Here is a 13,026-nt window from a genome sequence, read left to right as displayed (position 1 = left end):
GGACAGATCGGTATAGATTGCATCAGTTTGAGATATGGCAGCAAAACTTTCATGCACAATAAAAGTGAACGTTAGCAAGTTACTTGTTGTAAAGCGTTTGGGCATCATTGGAGATGCTATTTTTGCAGGACGTGAAAAAAGGATCCAAGACCACCAATTCAAATAGTTTGGCAATAGAGTAGGGTTGCCATCCGTCCCGCAAAAGCGGGACATGTCCCGCTTTTTTGTTGAATGTCCCGCCGTCCCGCTTTTTCCTCGAAATGTCCCGCTTTTTTTTCTTGGAAAACTTTTACAAAGTTTACTGACTTAAACTGAAAAAAAAACAAACTTGAATCTCAATTTGAATTCATTGGTTCAACATAGAAAATCTTTCAAATATGTCTTTCAGTCATTGCAACTTCATTAAACGAGCTGAAAGGTTTTTACTTAAAATCACTTGAACATTTTCAAATAAGAAGATCTTAAGAAGCGATCTTTATTCCTACTTTTATCCCTATGGAGATTTTGTCATTTTATTAAATAATTGCTTTATATCTCATTTGAATGTTGATCAATCATATTCACTTTTGTATGAGATTTTATCATTTAAAAAAAATAGATTGATCAAATTAGCAATTTTTTATGAAAAAGAACTCATTTAAAAGGCTTATAATTCATATATCACTTCAAAAACCTTCATGAAACTTTCACTTTTCCTCAACAAAATTTCACTCAAATTCATTTTCACGAAGTTATTGTTGTTTTTTCGCTGAGTAATTAAGGACATCTTATATATAAAAATGGAGGCGCTATCTTTGTGATAACATCACGTATGAACGGGCGGTCGGAATGAAGTGAAACTTGGTATCCGAGGGTTTTTGGGGCCAGAGATGGTTTGTATAATAGTTTCAAGAATCTCACTATTTATAGAAGGGGGGCTCCCATAAAAAGTTATCTCTTCCCATCTTATATATAAAAATGGAGGCATTTTCTTTGTAACAACATAACGTATGAATGGTCGGTCGGAATGAAGTGAAATTTGGTATCCGAGGGTTTTTTGGGTCGGAGATGGTTTGTATAATAGTTTCAAGAATCTCACTTTTTATGAAAGGGGGGTCCCCATACAAAGTTATCTCTTCCCATCTTATATATAAAAATGGAGGCATTTTCTTTGTAACAACATCACGTATGAATGGTCGGTCGGAATGAAGTGAAATTTGGTATTCGAGGGTTTTTTGGGTCAGAGATGGTTTGTATAATAGTTTCAAGAATCTCACATTTTATGAAAGGGGGATCCCCATACAAAGTTATCTCTTCCCATCTTATATATAAAAATGGAGGCATTTTCTTTGTAACAACATCACGTATGAATGGTCGGTCGAAATGAAGTGAAATTTGGTATCCGAGGGTTTTTTGGGTCAGAGATGGTTTGTATAATAGTTTCAAGAATCTCACTTTTTATGAAAGGGGGGTCCCCATACAAAGTTATCTCTCTCCATCTTATATATAAAAATGGAGGCATTTTCTTTGTAACAACATCACATATGAATGGTCGGTCGGAATGAAGTGAAATTTGGTATCCGAGGGTTTTTCGGGTCAGAGATGGTTTGTATAATAGTTTCAAGAATCTCACTTTTTAAGAAAGGGGGGTCCCCATACAAAGTTATCTCTTACCATCTTATATATAAAAATGGAGGCATTTTCTTTGTAACAACATCACGTATGAATGCTCGGTCGAAATGAAGTGAAATTTGGTATCCGAGGGTTTTTTGGGTCATAGATGGTTTGTATAATAGTTTCGAAATTATTACTGTTTATGCAAGGAGGGCTCCTATAAAAAATTAACTAGAAACCGGGCAAAACTCGAACAACTTGAAGACGATTTTGATGAAAACTGATTCACGAGCACGAAGAAGTTAAAGAACTGTAAACATTTTCCAACGATTTAATAAGTAACGGGTAAAACGAAGTTTACCGGGTCAGCTAGTTTCACATAAAATAAGTATTGTTTCAGGCTATTAAACCTGCGATTTCTAATTTTTTTTTTATTTGAAATCCAAATTTTCCCACTGTGCAATGCTTTGTGAAGAACTTTGGTATGAAGAAAATATTGTTTCAAATGCTTCCAAATAATTATAGATCTAAATTTTGTCGCCTTAATCTTAATTAAATTGCCTTATACACCGCATTTTTTGACTCAATTGTTCAAAGTATATAAATAGGAAAGTTTTCTTGAGTTTTAAAATTTTTACGCTGTATCAAATCCTCCGTTTACAAGTGGGACATAAAATATTCTCAAATAACGTGTTAATTCGCGAGAACCGAGGAAAATAACCGTGCTTATTGCAAAAAAAAAAACGTGCAAATAGAAATAATAAGAAACACTGAGCAAAATCTATCCACGTTGAACATTAACCCTTACGGTGCTCTCTATGAACAACTTATGCTGATGGTAAATGTATAAGTTTGGCTAAACAATCAAGGTTTTCTTTCAAGAGTTTTTCAATGTCCCGCTTTTTTCGGCTTTGTCCCGCTTTTTTTCGTGAAATGTCCCGCTTTTTTTCTAAAAGTATCTGGCAAGCCTACAATAGAGCATAAAGCAGAGATTCCACGGTAATTGTTAATATCTCTCCTATCTCCTTTTTTATGAACCGGGAACATGTAAGCTTCCTTTCATAGTAGAGGGAAGATGGCTCTATCAAGCGAAGCTTGAAAAATGAGCCGAATAGGGGTCAGCAAAACAGGCATGAAACTTTTCAAAAAAGCAGAAAGGAATTCTTGAGCTTCGCTGCTGCTTTAGAGATGACTGCCTCCTCGATTTTAATACTATTTAGCCCAATGGCGAACCGTTCCTGACAGCACTAGCTAAATGTTCTGGGGATGTTGAAGCTGAAGTGAAGACACTGATAAATTGATTTAACTCTGCACCACATTTCCATCAACTAAAGGTTCGTGTCTTAACTGTAAGTAAGTGATTAATACACTGGTTGTGATGGGGCGCTAGCATTCAAAACTTACTCCACGTGTTCTAATGACACGTAGAAAAATATATAGAAATTTCAATATCTACCATGCATTTTTAGCCTGCTTCAATTTTTCTGGGTGCAAAAGTATAAGTTGCTATGGTGTTCAATTTTTGTTATGTTTTCCTCTCAGTGAAAAAAGGTCCCGATTGTTGAAATGTACTAGATTCATTGAGCTTCGAAATTTGAGGAAATCAATTTTTCATATTTTAAAAATACTATTCCAATTAATAGGATATTCAAATTTAGAAAATTATTTTATTATATAAATGAATTAAAGTTTAACAGTTTTTAAAAATTAATTTAAGCAAATGAATAAAAGTTATAGATTTAAAGACTTTCAAATCGAAAATGTTCTTTATCTTATTGAGGAAAAAATCGCAGTTCATTAAAAAGGGATTTTCTGGTGAACGATTTAGTCTAGGCATTTTATTAGAGAATATACATTTAAGGTCATCTGAAATTTCCTCAAATTTCCCCTTGGGATAAAATTTTTCAAAAGATCATTCACTCTTTTTCAATAAGAATAGAATTGATCCGATACATTGGAACTAAAATTTAAACTAACTGAGTTACATAACTCTTCATAAAAAGTATTTTCGAATTGTCAAATGAAAATTGAATGATTTACAAAAAAATCAAAATTCAGCTATTGGTATCATTACATGATCGGGAAACGAAGCTTAGGGAGTGATAAGCTAGTTGGCGCCAGGAGCTCTGGGTGATGAATATTTTTCTCCTACACAGGGGGAATTATATCAGCTTATCAGTGGTGAAGATACTGAAAAATTTTCGGGCGAAGAGATCGCAGATTCCACGATCAGAGTTCGCCGTGATGCCGTCCAAAAACATGTTTGAAGGTAGTATACCAGTGTGGTATCCTGAATGAGCGTGTAAGGAAACTTAGTACCTCAGTATGAGAGTGAACGTGTTACGAGATGGAAGTCAGTCGGTGAGTCGACAACGTGGAGCCTGTGTGCTAGGCAGTTGTCATAGATAGCAGATTATTACATTGCACAGTGGTGCAGAACATCAATCTAGCTGTACGAAATTAATAGCGCCCAGGGATGAAGAGGTAGACATTTGATGTCTTCAGCAACATTGTTCAGTTTTACAAGGAGCATATTCTAGTATTAAAGTTTTTGCCGTGGGGTCCACCGATAGTGAGATAAAAATGCTAACTTTTTTGTTTTTCAAATTAGGGCTTTGATGTCTTCGACAAAGTTGTTTATCTGATCAAAATACATAAGTTTGTTGAATATGTCAAAGTCCCATCACATCACCCTCAGGAGTTACAGTCAAAGTAAAAAAAATCTATTGAAAAAACAGTTTTTTGAAACTGACACGTTGTAGGTTGGATAAAATTGTTCGCTGTCTTTGAAACAAAGTTGTAACAAGCCACGATCTACATTTGTCTCATACATTATGATGGGTTTAGAAGTTGCTGAAGCTCTATAGAAAGCATTTAGTGTATTTTATTGGCAATTTTGGAAGGCTCGTCCATCAAAAAGTGCACATTTTCGCAACACCCCCTTTTTTGTGATTATTTTTGATGATAGGCCGAACCATTTTTATTAGAAATTAGTGCGGAAATCGGTGGAACTAGTAGAGATTTGAATTATTGGAAATACGCATTTTATGAAAAAGTTACCTATTTTACTTATAAAAAAACGTTAAAACATTTCATTGATTAATAAAGTGTTGCAGTTTTCTTTAATATATTTTGTTTTATTAAAAAGCATTTAAATTCTATTCAAATTTATGACTCAACGAAACGACAAAAGCGAATTGCTAGTAAGATTGGTTACTTGGATACAGTTACTTGTAACCAGTTGAAGTAGTTATATTGCAATGACAAAATTCTATTATTCATTTAAATAATATCAAATACTAATTTAGTGCTCTACCAAATTTTACAGATAAGTTCCATTTGTTTTTTTTAGTTTTAAATGGTTTAAAAAATCCAATTTCAATGTCTTTTAATCAAACCAACTATATAAAGAAAACTGCAACACTTTATTTATCAATTTCATGTTTTAACGTTTTTGCCTTTCTTACAGAAAGGTTTGGTTATCGGTCGATTGGGGAGATCATTAATTATGGGTCTTAGGCATACCTTTATAGGTACCTATCGACTCAGCTCGACGAGTTCTGTTGATGTCTGTGGATTTGTATGTGCCATTTTAAAAATGTCAAGAACGTTTTTGCGAAACTGGGCTGCACAATTAAAATGATTTTAGTCTCAAAAGAATGCATTTTTTTTTCTACACAACCCTTTCAAAAACGGGAAAAAAACAAAATAGTTGAAACAAGTTTTTTACGAAATGCATATTATACAAATTATGGCATAAAAAAAAGTTGCTAGTGGCGCCTCGAAGCAGCAGCACCAGCAATTATTCGATTATATTGATGATAACAAAAAAATAAAACTTCTGTCATGAGAATCGATTCCAAAACCTTCATCTCATAAGTCACCAACGCTATCCAGTAGGCTATTGGTACGCTTAAGATTGAGACGCTAAAACTGAAATGGGTTACAGGTATTACTAAGACGCTCCGTTTTCTGGGCAGATTCTCAGTCTACTGGTGCAAATACGGCAACAGCGGAAAATATAATTAACACGTTTAGTTTTCAATGCAGCAAATGGCGGCTTACCGTTTCCTTCCCTTCAGAGACCTATGTTCGGGCATTAACAAAAAGCAGAGCCGTACAGAAAACTGCGTTGGGGGGAATTCATTCGAAGATTTTAGACCTTGTTTTTTTTAACCATACTTGATCATTCAGCATACTCATACATAATTGAGATTCAGAATTTAGATTTCAGAATTCTGAATGTAGATGTAAAATTTAGATTCATCAGAACATCTGTAAATTTTCTCCTCACTATCTATTCATCATTATCAAGTTTCAATTCTGACATTTTTTCTCCAAGAACATAAATTTTCACCGGTATGCCGAAACACAAATTTACAAAAATCAATGAACGGCGGTTAACTTTTCTTAAAATATCTTAAGAATTCAGATTAAGAACTCATATCCAAAATTCAGATTCAGATTGAAAATTCAGATTCTGAATAGGGTAGGGGAAGTTTTGTGGGAATATTTTGTATTACGCATGGTTGAGCTCTAAAAAAGGTATCATCCAAGCCACGCGTAACCGCTAGCCATCAACACTGTAGTTGGTTTGATCTATCGAGTTGAAAAAAAATTAAAAATAAATCAGCAAGAATCAAACTTGTGACCAGCTGCGCGAGAGTTTGGAACGCTACCACAACTCCACGTCAGCTTATGATTTCAAAGAGAATTAAACATTTTAAATACCAGTCCTTCCTTCTATAAAACAAACTCCTAAAATGCCAGTTCGCTTTCCCTCAAAAAAACTTACTAGACATGGTTTGGTACCTTTTTTTAAATTGATTTTGGATATTCCCATACATATGTCAAGGAAAGTAAATTTATCTTTCTATTTCTGTTGCTTCTTTTACTCAATCGTATGAGGTAATATATTTCATGTAAGCTTAACTTTGCAATCCAATCTATCCCAATAAAGATTCCAATAATAAAGAAATTATTATAGTTATTCAATTAAAAAAATCAGCTATAAAAATTTTTCAATACAAAACCCTAACTTAATCCCACTATATCATTCAAAGTAATAAAATTACACCAAATAACCTATACCCTCTACAAATCCACATCCTTTTGTACTAGTATATACTGCATTATTGACAACTGTCCATCAGAAACCATTATCGCTAGCGACGATCAAAGTATTAAATAGCGTATGTTAACACCACACCTCAGTGATAATTTTGAAATGCACAACAATGAAAGTGTGTTTGGCATCCCTGTGAGACATCAAAGAGAAACGTCAAAAGTACGGCCATCGTTGTTTTGTTTTGGCGCTGTTCTTCGTTCGGCAGCTGTTTTCGGCGCTATGTTTGTTTCTCATCGGTTCGGTTCGGTCGACAGGTGCTTGCGTGCGCGGCGAGTGAAATCCAGGCAAGGAAGTTATCATCGAGCTGCTGCAGGAGTGTTTGCCGCAGCAAAGCACCCCCAATCCGGAACATTATCTGCTTGGGTTTGAAATTAGCAAAGAACTGCGACTCATCAATTTGCAGCAAAAGGGGGGTGTTCAATTTCCCGACCAGCTGCGCCTTATTTTGCCGTTGGATCAAGACTTGGAGGTAGGTTTGTGGTTTATTTTTGTGTTTTGTTGTTTTTAGCATTTTTTTTGTTGTAGGCCAACCCAATTCCTCAGCCCAAGAGCGACTGATCGTGCATGGCTATTCTCGTTGAAATATGGTCTGCTACAATTCTCGCTTCCGGAGGTGAGCTGCGTTTCTTTCGGTCCTGTAACGATTTCCTGTGTCGGCACGTTAATGAGCCTTCGTTTGCGATCAATGCGCGGACCATCAACAGTCTCCATGTACCGAATAAGATGACTGATCTGTTGATGATGATATGTGGACTCCTTTCAAGCATCTGTACAACAGCATCGATTTCTTGGTCCGGCCATCAAGTTCGGGAACGGAAAAGAGTTGTGCCAATCTGGATGCGTTGCTGCGGAAGCAGAATTTTACGACCATGTTGAAGAACCCTCCAAAGAATGGGCCTTATTTTGCCTTTGGATCAAGACTTGGAGGTAGGTTTGTGGTTTATTTTTGTGTTTTGTTGTTTTTAGCATTTTTTTTTTGTAGGCCAACCCAATTTCTCAGCCCAAGAGCGACTGATCGTGCACGGCTATTCTCGTTGAAATATGGTCTGCTACAATTCTCGCTTCCGGAGGTGATTCTACGTTTCCTTCGGTCCTGTAACGATTTCCTGCGTCGGCACGTTAATGAGCCTTCGTTTGCGATCAATGCGCGGACCATCAACAGTCTCTATGTACCGAATAAGATGACCGGTCTGTTGCGCTGTGTTGATGATGATATGTGGACTCCTTTCAAGCATCTGTTCAACAGCATCGATTTCTTGGTCCGGCCATCAAGTTCGGGAACGGAACAGAGTGGTGCCAATCTGGATGCGTTGCTGCGGAAGTAGAATTTTACGACCATGTTGAAGAACCCTCCAAAGAATGGGCCTTATTTTGCCTTTGGATCAAGACTTGGAGGTAGGTTTGTGGTTTATTTTAGTGTTTTGTTGTTTTAGGCATTTTTTTTTGTAGGCCAACCCAATTTCTCAGCCCAAGAGCGACTGATCGTGCACGGCTATTCTCGTTGAAATATGGTCTGCTACAATTCTCGCTTACGGAGGTGATTCTACGTTTCCTTCGGTCCTGTAACGATTACCTGTGTCGGCACGTTAATGAGCCTTCGTTTGCGATCAATGCGCGGACCATCAACAGTCTCCATGTACTGAATAAAATGAGCGGTCTGTTGCGGTGTGTTGAGGATGATATTGCCTTCTTACAGATTCAGCTATCGGTTAATTGACCCCATTTCAACTGGTACTTATCAAGTCAGCCTAACAAGCTACGACAATGACTGTATTGATGTGTGTAGGTTTTTTGTATCTATTCTCAATGTTTAGCGAAACTGGCCAGCACAATTTAAATAGTTTTAGTCTGTAAAGCATAGCTTTTCTTCCTTCCCAAACTATAAAAGAACGGAAAAAGTATTTGAAATAAGTTTTAAATTTTTCAATTTGATTAAGATATTATACTCGTGTTGGCTCCATAAACGGTAGCCAATTGATCATGTCAGCATACTCATACATAATTGAGATTCAGAATTTAAATCTCAGAATTCTGAATTAAGATTTAAAATTTAGATCCATCAGAATATCTGTAAATTTTCTCCTCACTTTCTATCCATCTTTATCAATTTTCAATTCTGATATTTTTTTCTCCAAGAATATAAATTTTCAGCGGTATGCCGAAAAATAAATTTACAAAAATCAATAAACGGTCGTTAACTTTTCTTCAAATATCTCAAGAATTCAGATACAAAATTCAGATTGATATTGAGAATTCAGATTCTGAATAAGGTAGTGGAGGTTTTGTGGGAATATTTTGTATTACGCATGGTTGAGCTCTAAAAAAGGTATCATCCAAGCCACGCGTAACCGCTAGCCATCAACACTGTAGTTGGTTTGATATATCGAGTTGAAAAAAATTAAAAAATAAATCAGCGAGAATCAAACTTGTGACCAGCTGCGCGAGAGTTTGGAATGCTACCACAACTCCACGTCTGCTTATGATTTTCAGGGAGAATTAAACAATTTAAATGCAAGTCCTTCCATCCATAAAACAAACTCTTGAAATGCCAGTTAGCTTTCCCTCAAAAAAACGTACTAGTCATGGTTTGGTACCTTTTTTTTAAATTGATTTTGGATATTCCTATACCTATGTCAAGGAAAGTAAAAACTTTCAACAAGCTTCAACAAGCTTCCATCCATAAAACAAACTCTTGAAATGCCAGTTAGCTTTCCCTCAAAAAAACGTACTAGTCATGGTTTGGTACCTTTTTTTTTAAATTGATTTTGGATATTCCTATACCTATGTCAAGGAAAGCAAAAACTTTCAACAAGCTTCCAGCGAGATTTTTTAAATTGATTTTGGATATTTCTATACCTATGTCAAGGAAAGTAAATTTATTTTTCTATTGTTAGTGTTACTTCCCGTGGGAAGTAACATCCGGAATTTTTCTTTGACCGGAGTGTCAAAACATTCCACCGCTCTGTAATTGCAATGCACTGTATTTACTGGAAAAGCAACATACGGGTACAAATAATTTTAACCATCCTTTAATTCCCTGAAAATAAACAACCCTCGTGTAAAAAGGATAAATTGGGGTTCGGCTGCCGAACTTAGTATTGAGAATGACTATCAGAACTTAGTTTTGCGATTGCCCAATGGAACTCAAAGTTGAGGACTCACTACTAACAAAATCTGTAAAATAACATCACATATGATGTAAATAAAAAGAAGCATTATATATGATGGAATTTTCAGTGTGAGCTTAAAATTACCAAGGCAGTAAATCGAGTACATGTAATATTCAACAACATGTTATAGTCAACAGCATGTAATGATCAACAGCATGTAATCATCAAGTTCGTGTAACATAAAAAATGATGGAAATTATAAAATGTTTTGTTTATTTGTTTTCAATTGAGGGATTCATGTTTCAAAAATTAAACGAAAGCCGTGGAATATTATAAGCACTTTAATTGCACTTCTTTTATCTTGTTTTTTGCATCATTACTTTGTACATAAATATCACTTTTAACTATGACGCACTTAATAACCTTACTGAGTAAAGGCAGCATATTTTGCCACGATTCATTAGAACATGGATTTTCCAACCAAATCTTAGATAGGTGTTGGAAGTTCCTTGGAAATAGCCATGTCTTACAAATCGTTCGAAATACACCCCGTTTCGCCATCATCGTCTCTACGCGGCTCTGATAGTCAACACGATTCCCACCAGCGGTGTCTTCTCGAACATAAACTGGACACTATGGAAAGAAGCAAAGAAAAAGTTTGGAGTGTATTTTGTTTGTTTTAAGATTCATTTTAAATATTTACCGTTCCAATTCATAAAGCGGCGCAAACTTTCAACAAGCTTCCAGCGGGAAAACTCTAACAGGATCAAAATTATTTTCCCGCAATTTCTATTTTCAACAAAATTATACATGAGCGTCTCAAAACAATCGCATCAAGAAGCTAAGGAAGAATAATATATGTTAGAAAAGGGTATCTAAAATAAATCTATTACCATGAATTATGGTCTATAAGTACTTACTTTTTAATCGAATAAAAATCCCGAAAATTTACCCGCTAGCAGGCTGTTACTGACATGACTATTGTTTAAGATAGACACCTTTGAGACCTTATTCTTTTTATGGATATTTCTAATCGGCTGTCGCATCAAGCAGCTTTTCTCCCAGATAAGTCAATTCCTGATTTTGACATTTTTCGAGAAATCTGATAGAGGCTCATACCCTCGTAGTTGATTGTAGGAAACTAGCAGGTTCTGGGTTTTTTTCGGGAAATTACTACTCTGTAGCATTCGTATCTTCTCAAGAGCAGGTTCTGGGCTGAATCTGTCAATTCCAACATGCATTTGGTATAGGTTTTTAATCTGGAAAATAGAGTTAACTGTAACTAGGACTTAGACTCATCCACAATAAAGTTTTCTACAAATTTCAAAATTCTTAAATATAGAAAAATTACCAAAAAAAAAACTTTTTCTTGCCCTCATTCACGGCATATCTCGGTCTGCAACAAAGGTAAAGTTGTTAACCTGGCCGAGTTTGTGCTCTCCATCATTCGAAAAGGTAAGGACGGTGTCAGAAGTATTCAAGCAGCTCAGTGATTAATTCTCTCAATGCTAATTTCCACCATCCACTATTCAGGCGTCAAGAAGAAAAAAGCAAAATTTTTAGGTCATCGGATTTTCCAGTTAGATTGTTCCTGCTGTTGATAGTGTGGGGTTCCTTCAAACTGTTGCTGCTCACATTACTGCAACTTTCAGATACACCGCCTCTTGATCGCTTAGTTTGTTTTTCTGGATCCAAACATATCAACTAGGTCTGAAAATTGCGAAGGAACGGCTACTTCTATTAATTTAGCCTTAATTTGTTGTAGGGAACACTCCTGCAATTAATTTTTTTTCATTAAATCAGTTCTAGTGATGCTTAATGAACTGAGCCATACTTACCACAAAAGGTTTTTGATGGTATTCATACAAATCAAAATCGAAGATATCCATTTCTGAAAAATTTGAAGTCTTCTTCTTCTTTACTACGTTCACAAGTTTGCTAAACGATGAAAACTGTTTTTGAAAATTTACACGACATATGAAAAATTTGAGAAATAATGTATACAAAAATAAATATTCAGATGAGAAAGAAACTGTCAAATAATTCCCTTTTGTTCCTTTCGTACCGCTGAACTGAAATTTGAGCAAAATACACGAATCGCCGAAAATGTGCTAAATCGAGTTTAGATTCACTGCCTTGACAAATTACGTAATTAGTGCACAATTTGACTGAACACTTTGTTTGCACGTTTTCGGAGTTTGTATTTTAATCTGACATTATCGCGTTCAGTGTGATGTAATATAAATTTAGTTCTAATGCTATGTCTTTAAAACATTCCATGTAGTATAATTTTAAGAGATTTGTGATTCAGAGGTTTAATTTTTTTATGCGTAATAAATTCGCATTGAAAATTTCGTCATATGTGATGCCTTTTTTATTTACATTATATGTGATGGAAATTTACATCAAATAATCACGTTCCGTGTCAAGTCATAATATTTGTGTCATTAGAATTCAGTGCTGTTAAGGATTCAACTTTTATTATTTTGTAAATTTGCAATAATAAATCGCGTTCCACGTCATGTAATGTTGAAGATTTTCAATTTCAGTGTTGTTAAGGATTCAGATTTTTTGGTGTGTGCCACTGAACCAAAACTACTTCAAACTACTTACTAACTACTTACTACTTTAAACTACTTGAGTTTAAATAAAGGAGCGTGTACAGGTAGGCGTTGTTTTGGCTGACAGCAATTCTGTACAACCATTTTCAGGCTGGCAGCCGCCATTTATTTCATTTCGAATTGGTGCTGAAAGTGTAGTCCATTCTACTCCAATAAAAAAACGGTGAAATATATAGAAAAAGAAAGTCTCAGTGCGTGGAAAGTCATTAAAAGGATTCCAGTCACATCGCCTCAACGATTGTTGGTGCGTATAAGGTACGTAAATGAACTATTTATTGCAACAATCTGATTCAATTCTTTTGGGTGTATTTTAGCTATTTAACCTGTTTGTGGTTTTGATTAGGTCGTGTTTATTTTGAATGCGAAAAGTAGAAGATCTTTAAAAATTGGACTTTTTTGTGAAACTGCACAATACAATTTAATGAATTTTAGTCTTTAAAGATTTGTTTTTTTTTCCAAGTTTTAACAGAACGGGAAAAACACAAAAAAAATAATGTTTCATATGGCGAGTTTGTATTTCAATCTGACATTATCGCGTTCAGTGTGATGTAATATAAATTTAGTTCTAATGCTA

At 35.2% G+C, this 13,026-nt stretch overlaps 1 protein-coding gene across 2 annotated transcripts in view; it reads right to left on the bottom strand.

The window, feature by feature from the left end:
• The window catches only part of LOC129748909 (breast cancer anti-estrogen resistance protein 3 homolog), a 353,061-nt gene that overhangs the window by 161,656 nt on the left and 178,379 nt on the right, over positions 1–13,026 (bottom strand). The window lies entirely within an intron of this gene.

Source organism: Uranotaenia lowii, chromosome 2 (genome assembly GCF_029784155.1).
Source record: "Uranotaenia lowii strain MFRU-FL chromosome 2, ASM2978415v1, whole genome shotgun sequence".
In the NCBI taxonomy this organism is placed as follows: Eukaryota; Metazoa; Arthropoda; class Insecta; order Diptera; family Culicidae; genus Uranotaenia; species Uranotaenia lowii.
Note: the sequence above shows the minus strand (reverse complement) of the source record. Positions and strands in the feature narration are given on the sequence as shown.